Consider the following 19,852-nt stretch of genomic DNA (forward strand, 5'->3'; position numbering starts at 1 on the left):
AGCCACTGCCATGCTCACAGAAGGAAGTCCCTAGCTGAAAATGAAGTGAAAACATAAAGGATCAATAATGTTGTGTTTTGTTTTTTTTTTTTTCTCCTGACAAAATGTCATGGAATTTTGTTTTAACATCTCTCCAGCTACTCCACAGTTATGGTTGAGGAATCATTATTTGTTTTATTCCCCTTGTCTTCAGGTGCTTACAACTATTCAGAAAATTGTCCTCTGGGCTAAAAGTTGTTTATAGTAAAGATCTCAAATAGCTTCATTTAGGGTACCTTTTTATATGAAGAAAATCTCATAGAACCATCTGTCCTACTGTACAGTATTCTTTGTCCTGAAATTCTCTGTCCTACTATTTTAAATCATACTGCTGTTACAGTAGTAACTTACAATGAAAAATGATGCTGAGAAAGTATCTTCATTGCTTATGTGATGTGGTTTGTTTTCAATTGTTTGTAACATAATACTGATGATATTTTCTGATGGATTTTTCTATATGGAAGCTTTTCTACGCTGTGCCTCAAATACTGAAGTTTAGTACAAACATTTGTAATCTTAAGGACCCTAAGCTTCAGACCACTTGTTTGTAAATTTCAGCAAAATATGATCTGGGTCACATTTGCAAATTAGTTTTAACTTTTAGCTTTACATATAATAGCTGTCTGTTTCTCCTTCTATACTCCTTATCAGTGTTATTCCATAGAAAATGATCAGTGTATTCAGCTTCAAATATAACTTCTGGCCCACATGTCTCAGTGATATGTCACTGACACTGGGGGAATGGTGGACACAGAGCACCTGCAGTTCTGGTTCAGGTAAGCCATGGGTAAAGTGAACCAGGATGATCCACAGCTGTGGCTCCCGCTATCTGGGAATTCATCTCCCTCTTCCCATTTGAGTCCTTCTCCATGTTTCATTGCCTCCCATGGAAGAGGCATGATGGTTGTTCTGTGCCAGTTTCAGGAGGTCATGCTGACGAGTCACAGTCAGCATAGCAAGGGAAAAATTGTGTCTGCTTTTTGCAATGCCCAATCAAGTTGGCAGCATTGGAAGAAGACCAATGTCTACCCAGTTGTGTGGATCTGAGCCCAAGTTAGGCAACACCAGTGGAGGTAGAAGACTAGCAAGTGTTATGTCACACAGGTAGGGAAGGTGTGGGAAGATAAGGGCACGTCTTCCTATTGCTGTCTGACTGGCATGGGTGTTGACCAGATGTATCTGACTAAAATGGCCAACAGTTTAAGGAAAATGTTTGTAGATCAGAGCTGAAGACTCTGCACTGCAAATGAAGCAGTGTGGTGGTAGCTCAAATGTTGTGCACCTCCAGGACCAAGTTTCTTCCAGGACCATCTTCCTCCTTGCAGGCAGACAAAATGCTGCCAAAATGATGTCAGGTGGAGAACAAAAAAACAATATGGATTATTTCCCTAGAAAAGATTTATTTTCTGCTTTAAATTCCATGCTGAGAAAATTATTTTCTTGGGGTTGTGCTGAGTGTTGGCAGTGGTCATGGTAAGGCAGTAGGAGCGCATTTGGGAGAACAAGAATAGAAATAGTGGTTTGGGGTTTGCTCTTTATCTCAGGAGGTAGCTACACAGACTTTCTAGAGAATGTGAGAGTCTTGGTGGACAGAAACAAAAATTACATGGGACAATTTAGAAGATTGTGCCTTCAAATTTAGTTTGTGACAGCAATCTAGGATTTACAGTACTATTCTGAAAAGTTTTTCCCATTTCTGATTCAAAGACACTGGATAATAATGTCATTATCTACATAGTGATTTTCACCCAAATGTCTGTGATTGCTTTACATCTGTAAACATCAGGAGTCTCATTTGTACAGCAGCTGCAGAAAAAAAAACATGTTGAAGTTTGTTATATATTTCAGAATAACTCTGAAAAGGAAAACAACAACAACAACAACAACAAAACAAAACTACATTTGGACTTAATTTTTGCTACAGAGGACCATGTTCCATATTTTTCATCTTCCTTTTGTCCTCTCAGAACTTGTTTCCATTCTACTATGTCCTTTTTGTGATAATGGACCAGACAGCACACATTATTAAAAAGGCAGGGTACATACTAGATTATATGGTGGCATGGTAATGTTCTCTGGCTTATTCTTTGTTCTCTTCCTAATAATTCATAACATACAATTTGCTTTTTTTTGTCACTGTTAAGCATAAAGCTGACATTTTTTTCTTAAACTGTCTATTATAATGCCAACATTTCATTCTTAAATGGTAATAATAATCTCAGGATCTTTTGTTAATATATATATGTGTATAAAAAGTTTGATTTTTCTCTGTATGTGTTATTTTACATTTATCTACATTGATTAACACAGCCATTTTATAACCCAGTCACTCAATCTCACATTTCTCTGCAACATTTCTGTTAGCCATCTTTTTTAACACCCTTAATAGCCTGATACTACCATAATGTCTTTTCACCTTACTGCTCATGTGCTTTTCTGCTCATTTGTGAATAGACTGAGGAACTGGTGACTCTGCTGGTGACATCCCTCTGATGTGAAAATCAACTATCTGTGCCCTAATGTTTCATTTAATTTGGTCAGTTGTTTCTCCATGTGATCAGTCCTTTGGTGTATTAAGTTATTTTGATGAAGACCTTTATCAAATGGGCATTTAGACATTCACAGCAGAAACTAACCTGACACTAATGCTACTTTGGCTGCAGCAATATTAAATAATGTTAAACAGTCTTAACGCTTTAGTTGGTGGTTTTCCCCATTGCTTCTGCCATATCCACTGACCTGGGTGATATACAGCCTAGAGGAGGAACCCTTGTCTAAAGGATTTTGGTTCTAAAATAGTCCGGAATATAGCAAGCAAGTGTAATAAAACCACTAGTCATTTCCATCTTCTCTTTCCATGAGTAGTAGAAGTTCCAGGGATTTTTCAGAGGGCTAAATAATTTGTCTCTGCACTCAGACTGCAGGGCAGAAGCATTCATCACAGCTTCTGCAGCCGTGAACCCTGGTTATCTAGACTGTGGGGCTGGTTAGAGTTCTGAGACACTCTTGTTTCTTAAGCTTACATTTCTTTCTTATGTAGTTGAAACACTTCTGGGGCACTCATATGCAGAGGCTGGAGAGTTTATCCTAAAAGTAAATCCTACCCATAGATCAGAAAAAAAAAAAAAAAAAAAAAAAAAAAAAAAAAGAAGCACTATTTCATGACTGTCATAGAAAATATTGATAGTTATGAAGTAGAAAGCTACCATAAAAATATTAACAAAATATACTAATAGTTTTAGCATAAATAATAAAATAATAATAATTAAAACATGTTGTAGTCTTGAGTGAGCATTATTCAGAAATTCCTGTTCAAATATCATTAAAAATGAGAGCACAAGACCTGACCCTTTAAGAGAAATCTGAAATATTAGATACTTAGATTAGGAAGCTTAAATGCCATAATAGTGAGAATATAATGTAAGAAGTACAAAATCCAGGCATTCTGAAAGATAGGAAATACTTCCATGATGACTGAAGCAATGTTTTCATTTTCTGAGTTTTGTACTATATTGTATAGGTCTCTGCTTTCAGAAACCATTATAGAATTAGATCTCAAATGGAGATACTAGGAAGAGGAAGGAAAATGTTACATTTATTTTTAATGACTTATTTAAAGACTTGCCAGAACTCAGCATAAATAGAAGGTGAGAAAAAGGGCTCATGAGACAGAATCAGAGGATGTCAGTGTCTTGCTGCCCACACAAAGTAACTTGTGCTGGACCTAGGGAAGATGAGTTGTTTTCATTTCTATAATGTGAATATTATCAATGCCACCATAATTTTTATCTACTCCTGTAGAAAATATAAGGCACTCTATTTGCAGTCAATAGTGTTTTTAAAAACAAATCTACTGACCCATCACTGCTTATAAGTTTGCCATATGAAGTAAACTTGTGTTGCATACTTTTGGTCTCATATGATTGCTTTTTTGCATCAGATTTGCTAGCATCTTTATTCTCTGCCTTTGTTTACAATGACAATTGGTTCCCTGGTTGGTTTAAAACTGTAGGGCAGCAGTTATAAAAATAGCCCACAACAACCCATAATTATTTTTAGGTAGCTTCTTATTTATTTCCTTTAAAATAGTTACATTTACTTATTACAAATTCTGAACGTGGATGGTGCTTCTTGCAAAGACCACACGGATCCAATTTCTTCTACAAAGGGTAGTATACGTATGTGTTCAAAGTTAAATATAAGTTTCATGTTAAAATCTGACCCTAAGGTAACATGAAAATTAGAAAAGCAAAGACATGCCTCAGAAAAGAAGGATAAGAGGTGATCAAAGAAAGAATAAAGTTGGGATTGCTCACAGATAAAATGGAATAAATTTTCCCCAGCCACAATAATAAGGCATTAAATTGTTGATGATTTCTACACTATGCTTCTCAAAGATGGACTTTTTCAGCCCATTTTGTTTATATCTTGCATTTTAATGGTAGCATTGAATTATGGATGTTTGCAGTCATCTTAATTGTGCAAGGTTGTTTTTGGTTATCCATGAAAATGTGACTTTTTCAAAGTTTTTTTTTTTTTTTTTCCCCCCATATTACAAAATGGGTAAGATGCATACATCTTTACAATAGAGCTGGGAACCAAGAAGAGGATTAGTGAGCTTTGAAGCAAATTGGGAAGTCTGTCAGCTATGTTATTTTAAAGGTCCTTTCCATCCACAGAAGGATGCTGTCCGGCTGAGCAATGCAGGATGACTGATATTCTACAGTGAGAGGGAAGAATTGAAGGATAAGGAACAAAACCACATTTCTTTGGGTCTCTCCTGGGCTTCACAACGTACGAGCTAGTTAGCAGAGGTTATGTTCAGTCCAGTGTTCCCTTGCCCCTACATGCTGGAGGAGTGATCCCAGGGCTGCTTTAGTTCATGTGCTTAGTAGATGAGCTACTTACTGTTCTGGGAACAAAACCATAGCTCTGGCATGTAAAGTGAGACAACCTTGGAAATCTGCAGTAGGGTTTTACTCGAGCATCCCAGTTCGTGTTGTACGATGGCATTCTACACAAAGAGTTTGTTTTTCATTTTAACATGTTGGTTAATGACCATTTCAAAAATCTGTGCATGAACTGGGAGTTAGGGCATGAAGTTTTATTAGCAAGAAGTGTAAAATTACATGGCACAGGCAAAAGACATTATAAAAGTCTCACGCTGTTCTAAACAGTGAGTGTGTTTAGCCAGTTCTTTTCCCCCAAACTTTCTAAAAAGCACCAAGCTGTGAGTCCTTTTAATGAAAGTCTAAAGTCTAAATTTAAAATAAAGATGTTAAATTTGTTTTGAAATCAATTTTAGAATGATTACATGGGCAATAAGCGATACTGAAAACTCCTATTATCAGCAGCTCAGTGAAATTACTAAACCCCTCCCAACACTTTTTGTCATTTATCCTTAATGTCTGCCACCCTTTTGCTGACTCTTTCCACCTCTCTTTATTATCAAGTCTTTTCCGTACTTTGATCTAACTGAATTACTATTTACCTTGCTTTTGAAATTTGTGTTCATCATTTTCAAAATCCCACAGGTATCTTAGGTATTACAGAGTATCTATTAATAATATTTTTGAAGTCCTGCAGTACAATAGCAGATTTATGTGTTTAATATCTTACTGTTTCAAGACCTCACATGGCCTTACTTAGACAGAAGGTTTTCCTACAGTCACCAAACCACCAAGAGATTAGCCCTAAAACAGTTTTTTGTGGGAAACCTGCATGAGGTGAGGAAAATTTATTAAGCGTGGAAGGTTGTTAAAGTGACTGCATAATTACCCATCAGGACACCATATCAGGTTTGATCTGTTTATAAAAGCCATGCACTAAAAATAAGACTTGGCCAAGTTTCCTTGGCATTTCTCTGTAGTAATCCTAAAAGGTCACAGCTGTGGAAATGTGACTTCTCTGTTCCTAAACAATCTGGTCTGTTCATAATAGTTTTAGTGATTTTTTAGTATTCTCAAAGCATATCAACTACCTCTTCAGATAACAAAAATCATTCTGGAAAAAAAAAATATTATATATATATATATATATATTCTCTGAACAGTGGACATTGGAAATATCTGTGCTCTGTGTGAAAGGGGCTGACTTGGTGTTTGGGATTTAGACACCTTTAGGGTGTCTTGGAGTCCTGCTATACTGAAGAAATACTCTTCCATGGGTCCCTTTCAGCCTGTCTGCTTTAAAGATGTGCATTTGACGGATCCAGAGGCCCAAAGCATTTTCTCACAGAGCATTATACAGACAGAAGACACTTGGAAAGAACGAGGTGGCCCACAGGCTGGGCTCAGTTCCTGCAGGAAGCCTGCGACTCAAAACCATCTACAGGTCTTTTATCTACTGTGAACATCTGTGCAAGTTCCCTTTTTTGTTTCTCTTTTTCATATTGACAAGGGCAGCTGACTTTTGAAGGAGCCACTGAGTCAATAGATGGCTCTAGATGTATTGAGAGGTTTTGTCCTCCCACCACCGCAGAATAGACAAAAAAAAAAAAAAAAAAAAAAAAAAAGTGATAATTTGAATACTGAATAGTGGTTTATAACAATATATATAATTAAAATCTAGTGTTAATATATACACCTAATTAAAATCTTAATATCGGCATCTCAACAATGATTAAATGAGATACTGCAGTGCACATTTTAGTTGTAGGAACACAGTATTCATCCATGTTCCAGGGCACTGTGTGTTTTCCTACCCATGCACATATAATGTACATATCAGGTCCATTTTTATAATTTTTGTAGGCTGTGATTTGGAGTTATACAAAACAAATATAGTCCATACTCATGTAAGCATTATTAAAAAGTTTATACTTGTGCATTTATTGATCATTTGATAACATTCTTATATGAGGGATAAAGACCAAAAATATTATTTCCTCTCTAATGACAGCCTTCAATTTTTTCATACATCTTAAAGAAGGTGTTCAACTGTTTACCTTAATGGTTAAAGATACACCATAACTCTTTATTGAACAGTTAATTAGGATGAAAGTGATCAAAAATGTTATGTTCTTATTTAAATCTGCCTATTTCAAGTAATGAATAAAAAAATGCATCCAGATGTTATTAGAGGGAGTATCCCAAAGTATCTTGAAGTTTTTGTTAAGTACTCCCCTGCTTTATCATAGGCTGAGTAATAGAAGAACATAATGCAATTTAAGAATGAATTCCTGAATCTCTTTCATATTTAATATGTTCCAGTGTTTATCAGCTGCAAATAAGGAATTGTCAGAAAGCATATGGCATCTGTTGCACACCACATCATGCATTTCAGTACCAGGAAAATTACAAAACTAGGGGAGGAGCCTGGGTCTAAAAACCTTTTTTTTCCACCTATAGCAGATGGTCAGATTTCTAATTTAAAATTTTCTTGGAGTTTTGGCATACTGCCATCTGCCTCCACAGCCACAACAGTGCAATAACTCTGTCGCCTCTCTTAGAAAATGTTTCTTGAGAGTAAATTTAATGCTTAGTGAAGTGTTGAATTTACAGCTGCTGGGAGCAGAATATAGTATGTAAGAGATGGCCAGGAGGCCCTGCTGATTTCCCTCACCTGGTAACAAGTAAGGTTGTGTTTATATGAAACTGTTGTGAACAGCATTTGGGAGTTGCAGGGAAGATATTTCCAGTTATTTGTTTTCACAGGCCCTTCAGTAATCCAACGTACAAAGAATCAATCAGCAGCATCAATTGCATTCTTGCTAAAAGAGCTTGACTGAGATTATTCAAAAAATCCTTAACCATTAACATTACGAGAAGACTGTTTTCTGCAAGATTTTTCTTTGCCTCAGCTCCGTCAGTCTCTATCAACATTGAAAATACTAGTGCAGACAGGTGGTTGTAGTGTTAACTGCATTGCCACAGAAGGTGTTACCTCCATCTGCAACTCTGTCTGCTTAGATATTCAATTGGAGACAGGAAGTAACCCTGAGTAGGTTCTTGTGACATGGGACATACTTTGCTGTTTTTCTCTAGTGAAGGCAAGTTAGACTCCTCCAGATAGATGATGGTTTCAGTCACTGAGAACTTTAATTAGATTAAAAATTTTCTCCTGGCGTGAAGATCTTCCTGTCCTGTGACCACAACTTCAGTCATGGTTTGATCCTAATTCCCTATGTTTGCAACAGCTTGGACATTATGCATTTCTTTCAGGAATTCATGTGTAAGTTTGGCTGATTCTTCCAGTTTTCTAAACTCAGACAATAAGATTTATTACAGGTTTGAAGTCTTATGATGTTTTCAAAAACTCTGTTACATTCATTACCTTGAGAAGACAGGTAACTTGCTAACATTTTTGGAAAGTGTCATTTGGATACTCCAGGTCCAGCAGCTTACTCCACATATTCAATCAGCCTTGAGTGACACCAGTAACAGAGGCTTGCAGAAGTGGTTTCTCCTAAGAGAGTTACCTGAGGCATGGATCCCTTCCTGGAAACTTCAGGTGACTGGAAAGAGGGAGAGAGGAAGAGAGAGGAGATGAGGTGTCTGCATCAGAAAACTAGTGCTGTATGCATGGGAACTTCTTTCACAAAAACAGCCTGCATGGGCATGAGCTCTTCCCTTTCTGAAGAATGGTATTATGCTTGGTTGATCCCAACTTATGCTTCTCTTTCTGGTCTTCTTTTCTTCTCTGTCTCACCCTCCTTAGGTCAAAACACACCTCAAAAGTGTGTTCAGACTCCCCCATCTTCCCATGCATTGCTGTACAGGAACCAGCCCCCCACACTGTGTTCCTGAAAAAACAAGTTTTTTATTTTTATTTTTATTTATTTATTTTTTTATTTTTCTAGCAGGAGTATAAAGCATTTCTAGTGTGCATGGCATTATCTGCATTAAGCTCTATCACAACTGCACAGCTGGACTCCTGAGCAGCGATTATCAGCTATTTGAATACAGCAAATGAGTCGTACAAGCTGCGTTTATACATCAATATAACTCTTCAGTTTGCATTAGGAGCTTTAGAGAGTTAACATTTCTTTTACTCCCTAAGTCTTTTATGTCTGCTTCATTTTTGGTGGCCATTCCAATTTTCTAGGTGTAGCATTGAAGGTGTTTCTAGTAAAGGGAAGGTGATCAAACTGAGCAAAGAGAACCTGGTAGCAAAACAACTGGATGAGTTTGATGTGGCATTCTGCCTTGGTCTTCTGTTGTAATCTTTGTCTCTCTATACTTTCCTTCCTCCTCCAGTGAAATGGGCAGAGTAATATCTGATTTTTATCACAGTTTGTATGACTTCTCTGCTTATGTTGTAAGACATGAATTGGCTCTTACCTATGCCTTTCAGGAGGGGGATCAGATCTGCACTGCATCCACTAGGTATTGTAATATTCCACATACTTGTTAATGATAATGACTGCAAGTAATGAGTGATGTTTAAAATTTAAGATATTTAGAGGCCATGTTTTAGATTTATGTTATAGAGTCATCTTGCAGACAGCAGCATTTTCCCCTTAGATCATAAATAATTAAGGATAGATTAATATACTATCTGACAACTCTTTGTCAGATATTTTCTGTCACTTTTAAAGGGAGGTTTCAAGTATGAGGAAAAAATGGTGACTTAAAATACTTCTCTGGACTGTAATTCTACACACTTGTCTCTAATAGACTGAAGCCCTAGTAAAGATAATTATTATTTGCATAAAAATTAGGTCCTTAAAGAATCACTTGTGTCCTTGATCCTACAAGCACTTAAAGGCATTCTTAATCTTACACATGATCAATTCCATTTGCTTTATTTAGATCACACATATGCTCAAGATTAAGTCTCTGTCCAGGCATTTATAGGACTGGAGACTCAGATTATGTGTGTTAAGTGGTGAAATCTCATTTCAAATAGGGTCATTCCTCATCCAAAACGACTTTGAAGACAATACTATTTTCTAGAAAATTGACCAAAAGCCTCCCTTTCTTTCTTGTTTTTATATCTGAGAAACTAAAGGATTTAGTATTCCAGATAGTTTTTTATTTCTTCTGTCTTTATAAGCCTAAAGGGAAAATATTTGGAATAATGGGAAAGTGGAAGGGGAGGAGAGTAACATAGGAGTCAATACTGAACCCTGAAAATATTATTACGGAAAAGATTTGGTCTGGAATACATGTATATATTTATTTTGCATTTTTTTTCATATTTTTCCCTATGACACATACCATTTTTTGAGCCATTCATAATCTGCATAGTATACATTGTCTATGTAATAATCTGATCGATTCTGTATAACCTATCTCAATCCTGTTTATTGGTTTATCTTCAAAGGACCATGAAAAAGTGTTGGTTTTCTCTAGCATTTTTCATTATCTTTAGCATTTTTCATTATCCTTACTATTTAATACTTAATAAGTAATAACATTTAATAAGTAATGATTATAAATAACTTATTTTAAAAAGGAATATAGAAAAAAAAAAAAAAAAGTTTTGATTTCATAGTCCCCCAGATATCTTTAAAATAGTAAAACAGACAGGATCCAAGCAACTTCTGTAATTTTCATTAGAGGAAATTGTAAATCCATGGGCAGAGCCTGAATTTCTACACACCCTTTGTTGTGCCAAAAAGGTTCATGCTTTCATTTTGTGTAATTTGTTATCCAGATGTCACAGAGGTGAAACAATAGATACCCTTTTCTGAGGCTGCTGGAGGACACATCCTAACCCAGGGGTGGCATTACTGAGTTTTTACAGCTTCTGAAAAAAATTACTATCGTTTTGTGCTCTGGGAGGGGGTTGGAGACCAGTCCAGTTTCATGCTGGGACTTCCAGAACACTGAAGTCAAGCCTGTGTTGATGTGACCTTGGGAGCAAAGAAAATGTCCAGGCTTGGTGGTAAACGGACACAATTCTGCTGTGCTCAAGCTTCCACTGACTTCAGCTTTTATTTCTGCAACAACAAATCATGATCAGGCACTTTTACTGCTTCTCTCACTCATGCTCACAGAGGTGAGTGTTGCTTTCTCTGGCACAGCAGCAGAGAGTTCTGCAAGCAGTGACTGGGGAGAAGGGAATACTGAAACCCTTATAGAAAGATTATGTCCTCATTGCATTGCACAGCTGTTCACACTGTGGCATGTTTCTCTTTTGCTGCAGAAGAAATTGAAGTGAGGAGCAAACAACAGAAGGGCTGGGCTTTTATCTCTGTGACTATGTAGATCCATTAGCCATCCATTTCCTACCTGTAAACAAACCCAGCAATCCTGGAGTCTTGACAAGATGTGACATCTCTAATCCAGAACTTAATGTGGCAAATTGGACTAAAGAAAAACTAACAAGCAAGTTTTGTGGCACAAAGGGGATTAGAATTTGACCAATGTTATACCACAATTCAGAATCAATTTGAGTGACGTATATCACCTACAGATCAAAGAAGAAATTATCTGTAATGCTTATGGCGACTAATTTTGTGCCTCGGTATTGATTTTAACACCATTTTACTTTGCTTAGGCCTTCAAGTTTTTCAGGAGCGATACTGCTCTAGGTATAAAGGAGAGCTCTGTTTGGGAGTGTTAGAATAGCCTGTCATTGCTCTAGGAATGGAGGCTAGGCTCTAGGCTTAGGAAAACAATTGTCCTTAAGGAACACAACTGAAATGTTCACCTTGATTTGTAATTAGGCATAGAAAGATTTTTTCAGGAAGAAGATGGAGTAGCCAAAGCTATAAATTCCTCAGGAGCAGTATACTTGCCTGCTTGGTTCTTACACTGGGAATGGTGCTAGGAAACAAGTGAGGAACCCCAGTCTGAAGGCTGGGGGAGAAATACCTCATACACTTAGCAAGAAACTTGAAAATGTTTTAGGTATTTGACCATTTATTCCTAAGACTGAGAGACAAAGAGCAAGTAGTGATTAAGAGAACAAGGACAAATAACATTTTCCCACTGGCCGTACATGCACATCCTGCACAACTGTCAAGAATTAACAGTATAATTTATGCAAATGAAAAATTTCATAGGAGTCCCACTAGTTGAAATGAGCTGGTGAAGTGTAAAAGCACTGTTTTTTAAGTTATCCCACCAGAGTGCATCCATTTGTACGGGCAGTAGCGCTTAGCAGCACATCAATTATCTCACATATTTCCTTGGTCATCCAAGTGTACCTTTGGCTGGCTGCAGAATGTTGCTTTTCAAACCTTAAAAGTAAGCTGAAAAGTTGCGTTTGACATGGGACAGAGCTGTGGCGGTTCCTTTAACTAGAGACTGGACACATTCCTAAATTTGGGAAGATATATTTTGTCAGTATACCTTGCAATTTTGTAAAAGAAAGACAGAAGTAGTACTATCATGGGCATTCAGGCCCCATGGAAATAAATTTTACAGCTGCCTTCAGCTGAAGCATTCCTGATTTTACCATCACCTGTGCGCTATGTAATGTCTCTGAGCAGCTCTAAAAAGCCCATGTGTTTGGAAGTGTTAACATCATCCAAATTTCGATTTCCAAGTCACAACATATAATGATCATAATAGCACCATGACTGGAAAACAGTTAGCGACTGCTAATTTTGAATGTGTTTACGGTTTGATCACGCAAGCCTTGTCGCAGTGTACATTCCCTCAGCTCCTCCAATTAGCATGAATTTGGACCTCTCTTCTCCAAGCAGCCACTGATTTTTCGTAAACCTATAGGAAGGTCATTGTGTCATGCCTCTGCCACTGTCAGATTTGAGGAAAACTGCCCAGTGAGTGCAACAGTTGCTGGAAGAAACCAACAGAGGCACCTTTGGAGAGTCACTGTACTCCACAGCCTTCATTTCCCTGGAAACTACCCTAAGGATTGATACTACATGTTGTAACTAAACTTGCTGTAAATATGCTATAGAGGCACATTTTGTTGTTGTTGTTGTTGTTGTTGTTGTTGTTGTTGTTTTCCTAATATTTTAATTCTATGTAAAAATATGCAGTAGCATGCTAACTTCTTTGTAACAGCCTTGTATAATGACATTCAATACTTTTTTGTAGTAAGACAGATTCTGCTTTGCAGACAAGTTTTTAAGGCAATGCCTGGATGATTGCTAGCAGAAAAAAAGTGCCAGATCTGTGCCCTGATGGCCACATGGCTGTGCCACCTAACCCTTGTACCAGCATAAGTGTCTCTGAGAGAGAAAAACATTTCAGGTTCTCTCCCTGCATCTTTGGCTGTCTCCAAGCAGTTGCACAGCTAGTCAATTTGTATGATTTGCTGAAATATTCACCTACAGATTATACATAATTTCTGAAATATTGTCAAAGCTTTTAATATAACAAAAAAAGTGCCTCAACTTTCTCCACAAATACTTTTTTTTTCTTTGTATGATGGAAACAGAAATGCACCATGGGCTGAATCCAATATTTTGACAGAACTGTCATCCAAACACTCATCACTCTGACACTTTCCTCACTTTTTTCACACTGAATAGAGTTACTCTGAGGCATAGTGGTAATGTGAATAATTGCAGTGTGGGAGACTCTCAAGTTCAAAGCCAATCTTGTTACCTTGCTGTGTGAGTGCTAGTTGTTAAAATTTGCTCCGGTTTCCTATTGTGTGCAAGAATACTAATTACTTTAGCAGCACGTATGCATTCTGTTTTCTCTGTTTTAAAAGGAGATTATCGTGACTAGAAATGTGAAAGTATAGTCATCCTAGGTAGATTGGACGGCACTTAAGCAATCAGATGGTAATGCAGTCTTGTAAAAGTAGTTTTAGGGAAATATTTCAAGCTTTATTCACTCAGTTAGCATTCTCAAGAGCCAAAATATAGCTTTTTTTTTTTTTTTTGCTTTTTTTTTTTTTTTTCTGCACAATTGAGTCTTAAATATTGCATCAAGACACAACAAAACAGGTTTTACTAGTCCTGTAATACTGCTTAAAGTTTCTTTGAAAGCAGCACATTTGCTATCAGCCACTTAATGCATCCATTAGTTGACCAATTAAAGAAATGTCTGGGAGCATCTTAAGTCCATTAGACTACAGTTGTTGATTTTTTATTTATTTATTTATTTTGTGTGTGTGTGTGTGTATGTGTGTATGTGTTTTTAAGGGAAATTCATTTTAACAATTTTTTTCCACATAACCCCTGGTCTGTTTCAATGAATTGTTTTCTTCTAATGGAACTGTGAAAGGAAATGCTACTGTATCACAGAAGAGGCATTTTAAAGGATTTTTAAGGGTTTCAGTTGCGTTTGCTTTGTTTTTAAGGGTTTCAGTTGCATTTGTCAAGTGTTAAATATTTCATTTTTTTCTATCTCCTTTCTGGCTGCATTTTTTAAATACCTCTTCCCCTCATTCTTTTCTTTCCACTCATGACACTCTCCACCTTCATAATTTCTTCTAAATTGTTCCTTTCTTAAATTTGACACCTCAAATCAGCAACAACAGTTATCTTCAAAGTAGATGTACCATGTCTGAACGGTATCCTCCTTATCTTTGAATCATTTCCCAGTAGAGTTTATCTTATTTTCCATTTTATTTGTTTGTTTGGTAGGTTGGTTGTGTTTTTCCTCTGTAAAAAAATATGTTTTCATATGAACAAAACAGTATGGTCCACTGCGACTTGCTTTGACTTATCTGCCACAAGCATGTGGTATTTATTTGGACAAATAATTACTAAGTTAGTCTGAAAGGCTTGACTACTCCCCTTGGCTGCTCCCAATAACCTCAGACCATTTCTGAGAAGAGAGTCAACAGTTATAAACTCTATCATGCAAATTGTCATGATTTTTGTAATCCACAATTGCTGAAACAGACGTGAGACAGCAAATAAACAGGCTTCTAGAGAGGAGCTTGGTGCCCCATGCCTGTCAGAGTTCAAGAAATGTTTGGATAATGCCCTCAAAAATATGCTTTAACTTTTGGTTAGCCCTGAAGTGGTCAGGCAATTGGACTAAATGATATGTGTAGGTACCTTCCAATCGATCTGTTCTGTTCTGTTCTGTTCTGTAATGATATGGATAACCTAATGCAGAGACTGCTCATCAATTACTAAATAAGGGACATAGCAGTAGCTGCTCATTCACTGTCTTCTAGGATTAATTGTGTCTCAGAGAAGCACTTTATGGACATGAGATGAAGAAAAAAAGGGAGTAAATACTAGGTGTTTTCTTAAAATGGCATCAGTGACAGGTGTCAAAGAAACTGATGCAAAGCCTGGGGGCTTCCTTTCCACAGACCTGTTTGTGTACACGTGCATGTCTGCACAGTGTGTGCTGACTTGTTTTAAAATAAACCACCTTTGCCACAAAGGCATGAAGGAGGTGGAACAACACATCACCTTCAGCATTTGGCTTATGTTCAGTGGGTTTGGCTCCTAGCTTTGCTTTTTGCCGCAGAAAGAGAGCACAGGAGTTGTGGAAGGTGATGTCAGGGAATTGTCAGGAAAATGATGTCAGGAAGCTGGAGGCTAGCAGAGATATGCCTGGGGCATCCAAAACATTTCCTGGAAAATCTTTTTTTTTTTTTTTCTCCATTAATTTTTCAGTAGTTTTATTTACCAGTTTTGTCCCTCAAAGCCACCTTTGTGGTTTAAGTGGACAGGCTGTGCTTGGCAGCAACTGAGGCACAGGTCTGTCACCCATAGTGTGAAGCAAAAGGTGTGACTGGCAAGTGAAGCTTTGTTAGAGTTAAGACCCAGGTTATTACTGCACTTGTCAAATGAACAGCTCAACTTCATAGTCTTTAAGGGGATGATTTTATTTTTTGTTTCTCTGTTGTTTGCGTTTTGTTGTTGTTGTTGTTTTGTTCTGTTCTGTTTCATTTTCCCATTAAGTTCTCTAGTCATTCCTAAGTAGTTTGCCAAAAGCAGAACCATCATCAGGCAGAGAAGCCAAACCAGAGTCTTAAGGTTGACTCCTAAAATCAAATAGGTTTTCTGCTCTTCAGATTTTGACTCTCTTCCATGGTGCTGAGGGCTCATCCAGTCATAATGCCACTATCTTTAGTATACTTTGCAGACTTGAGCATACCCTTACACAATATATTTTCTCCTCAGACCACTTCTTCCTACACAAATGCTGACCCACTCCAGCTGTTCTTACAATCTTACAATCTGTAGGTGTATGTGTTTGTTTGGAGGATGGAGGGGTCTTGTAAACTGTAGAGGAACAGCCCCTTTCTGAGATTTCCCAGCTGTGTCTATGTGTGTCTGTATATGACTTCCACAAGAGGTTGTGTGCCCTAATTTAAAGCTTGGTTTCACTAAGAACAAACTTTCAAAAAAATAGCAGTGTGCTGCCATCCCACACTATCCTGCCCTTCCCCTCTGGTAAGAACAGAGCAAGTTGCTCCCTTCTTGTACCAAACCCATAGGTCCAGAGGAAAAGGCAGAGGGTCCCAGCACCTCACCTGATCAGGCTCTTATCCATAGGGAACAGAAGGCAAAGGCAGATGGGCAGAGAGAGGATTTCCCTGGCACAGCTGAAATATTCAGGAGGGCTGTAGCTGGTGACACTGCCAGTGAACCCACCCACTCAACTGCTTGTGGGAAAGGTGCTTTTTGTTTCCTTATATCCCTCCACCATTATTATGTACAACTGCCAACATCGGGAGACCCATGAGTTTTGAAAAAACAAATTGCTTATGAAATTACTGGATTTGCCCATGCTAGATTTTATATTATTTTATTCTCTAGGTATCCAGATGGAAGCAACATGTGTGGCGTACTTAAACTACAAATTGGATTTCATCTTTGGGTTCAGAATTTCAACATGTGTAATTTAGCTTGGTACTAGAGGTTCATGCCTCAGAGCAGTGCATTTTGAGGTCACAGACAAAAAGGCAATCTCCAGCTACTTGTATTGTGCTGTATTTTGAACTCTCTGAAAGGAATCAAAATGGAGAAGGCTTTACTTATTTTTATTAATGTGTCAGATTATCACAAGGTGAATTTCTCTCAAAAAGAGCATAAAAAAAAAGCAAAAAGACCTTGAGGATGTGCAGACAAATTCCTGCAAGCTGCTCTGTGCAGGTCACTCCTCACCCCACCAGGAAGCATACTGGTTGAACAGATACCAGCAAGTCACGTGAAATACTGCAGTTCAGGTCTTTGGAAATTACTTTTATCTTAAATTTGGAAGCTTGGCTTAATTGCGCTAATTATATTTTCCCCTGGGAGCTGATGGATTACTACTTAAAATCTTCCCCCTGTATGTAATGAATTATACTGAGGCTTTCTCTTATTTATACCTGCTAAAAGTCTAGGAAATGAATTGTGATAGGCATTGAGGAAACATATAAGAAATTATGCTAAACCATTTGCTGCATGTCCTTCCTCTATTTATAGGTCTGTTCTCACATATGATGATAATGATGCCATTCTTCTGGAAATAATCGCAGAAACTCCACTTTAATTCTTTCTCTATGGGGATTCCATTCAAGAGAGAGCATATTTCAGACATGCAAGACATCTCCTGCTCCTCTTCACACCGCTCTATTAACATCCATTCTCATTTATTCATTTGTGAACAAAACTCTATAGATGTGGAATTCATTACGGCCACCACACTTCTCAGTTCTAGTGATTTCATCGAATGTAATCATACATATGTCAGAGCTTTGATTTTACTGCTACTTGAGTTTGCTACTGAATGGAAGCAGGGATTAGATGACATCCTAAAGTAGAATAAAGTTCATTTGTCAGATTCAACTGCCAGCCACCAGGCTATCTTGTCTTTCATATGGTTTCGGAAAACCACTTTGGCTCCAAGTCTCTGAGTAACCTTCCCTGTCAGGGTTATGAAAAAAAGCTTGTAATCAGTATTTATGATTTATATGGAAAGAAAGACAGTCCACTCTGAAAATTAAGCAGCAGAGTAATAGCTGTATTTTTTCTGTCATCTTAATTCCTCTTGAGGATTTTTTTTAATTAAGTCTGAGTTTCTAGTGGGGAGGGGGACTCACAAGGGCTGATTCCTCACCCTCATCTTCCCATCTCCTGTTCTAGTTTTGTCCTGAAATCTTTCTCGCTGGCTTTTGCAGTTCGAGAAATAGCTGAGTTGGGAACAAGTGCATCTCTGGGTCAGCCTTGATGCTGAACTGCCAGCTGGGGACTGTCTGACTCACCCTCCATCCCTCCCCAAAAGTGAGGTCCCTTGCCAATGGAGAATAGGCTCTTTTCTGCAGCCAGGGGTTCAGCACTGGGTGAGAGGTGTACATTTGATCTTCTGTCCAACAAAGGGCAACAAAAATGATGGAGGGACTGGAGCACCCCTCTTATGAGGAGAGGCTGAGAGCTGGGAGCATTCAGCCTAGAGAGAAGGCTTGGAGGGGATCTCATTGATGTGTGTAAATACCTGAAGGGAGGGTTGAAAGGGGATGGAGCCAGGCTCTTTTCACTAGTGCCCAGTGCCAGGAGCAGAGGCAGTGGGCACAGACTGGGACACAGGAAGTTCTGTATGACCACCAGGGAGCACCTGTGTGCTGTGTGGGTGACAGCACTGGCACAGGCTGCCCAGAGAGGCTGTGGGGTCTCCTCCTTGGAGATCTCCAAAAGCCACCTAGTCGTTGCCCTGGGCGGCCTGCTCTGGGTGTCCCTGCTGGAGCAGGGGTTGGACCAGGTGGCCTCCAGAGGGCCCTGCCAGCCTCACCAGTGCTGTGATCCTGTGATTTACACTGGGAGAGGTTGCAGAAAGTCTGCAGTAAATTGCTTGAGCAGATGGAAATTGCCAGAGGGGAAAGACCCTCAGGATTTCAAGCATGAGTTGCAGCTGCCAAGAGGTGATATGAGGTGCTGGAGAGTGCATAGCACCAAGTAGAGTGAGCTTGGTTAAAGAGGGAAGGAGCTGAGAATGGGGGCCCCCCATCTCTTTACTGTACTGATCTCTGGAGAAGAGGATTTTGAAAGCTGTTAGCACTGTAATTTGTTGGTCTGGTTACTCACTTCTATAAATTACATTCTCTGAAATGCAGTTTCACCAAAACGTGGATTCTTCTTTCAGATATGACAATCATTTCCTCTTAATTAATCTTGATAGTTTGTTCATCTTCCCAGAGCAGATCTTCACAAGGAGAAAGAAATGCACATTTCCTTCAGGAGCAAATTATGAACACACCAAATTGAAAAGCTGCAATGTTCTGTCACATTAACTCGGGTCCTACAACGCAGCAATCACACTTGATAAATGGTGACATTAAGAATAACATTAGAGAACACGTGCACGGGGTTGTGATGGCAACCAGGATATCTAACCACCCCATGTTACATGCATTGCCCTCTTCATTTATGTCTTTGTGAATGATGGACATATAGAAAAAAAAAAAAATCAATATTTTTTCAATTTTTTTTGTCACAGTTAACAAAACATGGGGATTACAACTGGGCCTTCTGATGAGCTATACTCCTGTACCTTTAGTGCTATGAAAAAATACGTTTTACACTATGTTAAATATGGAAGTATATAACACATTGTAGCATAATTTAAAAGGTAAATTATTATATATTACATATTTATTTATATAAATTATGTGGGCAGTGTATAACACTATATATTCCCCGAGGAGTATTTTTAGGGGGTGTCTGTCACTGCTATACAAAAGTGTGAACACTACTGTGAGCAGGAGGGCAACTTCCTATTTCAGACTGCAAGTGGCAGTGAGAATTATTGTCTTCTAGTTTTGTCCTACCTTTCCCCATTTCTGAATTGCTGGTATTCAGTGTTTTGTTTAAGCTAGCTGTTGGGATAGAGCTTGCTTATTAAAAGTCACAGACTTTATTTTCAAAAAATAATGCTGTCAATGAATCTCTTAGTGGGTAGTGTTAATGTAGAGTCCTGCAGGTTTCTAACTCGAGCCCAAGCACACGAGGACCTTTTGAGGACTATCATTCATTGCACTCTTAAACACAGGT

The 19,852-nt window shown here is 38.2% G+C and overlaps 1 protein-coding gene across 1 annotated transcript in view; it reads left to right on the plus strand.

Moving 5' to 3' along the window:
• The window catches only part of TMEFF1 (transmembrane protein with EGF like and two follistatin like domains 1), a 121,870-nt gene that overhangs the window by 47,688 nt on the left and 54,330 nt on the right, over positions 1-19,852 (plus strand). The window lies entirely within an intron of this gene.

The sequence above is a fragment of the Aythya fuligula genome, chromosome 2 (genome assembly GCF_009819795.1).
Source record: "Aythya fuligula isolate bAytFul2 chromosome 2, bAytFul2.pri, whole genome shotgun sequence".
Lineage (NCBI taxonomy): Eukaryota > Metazoa > Chordata > Aves > Anseriformes > Anatidae > Aythya > Aythya fuligula.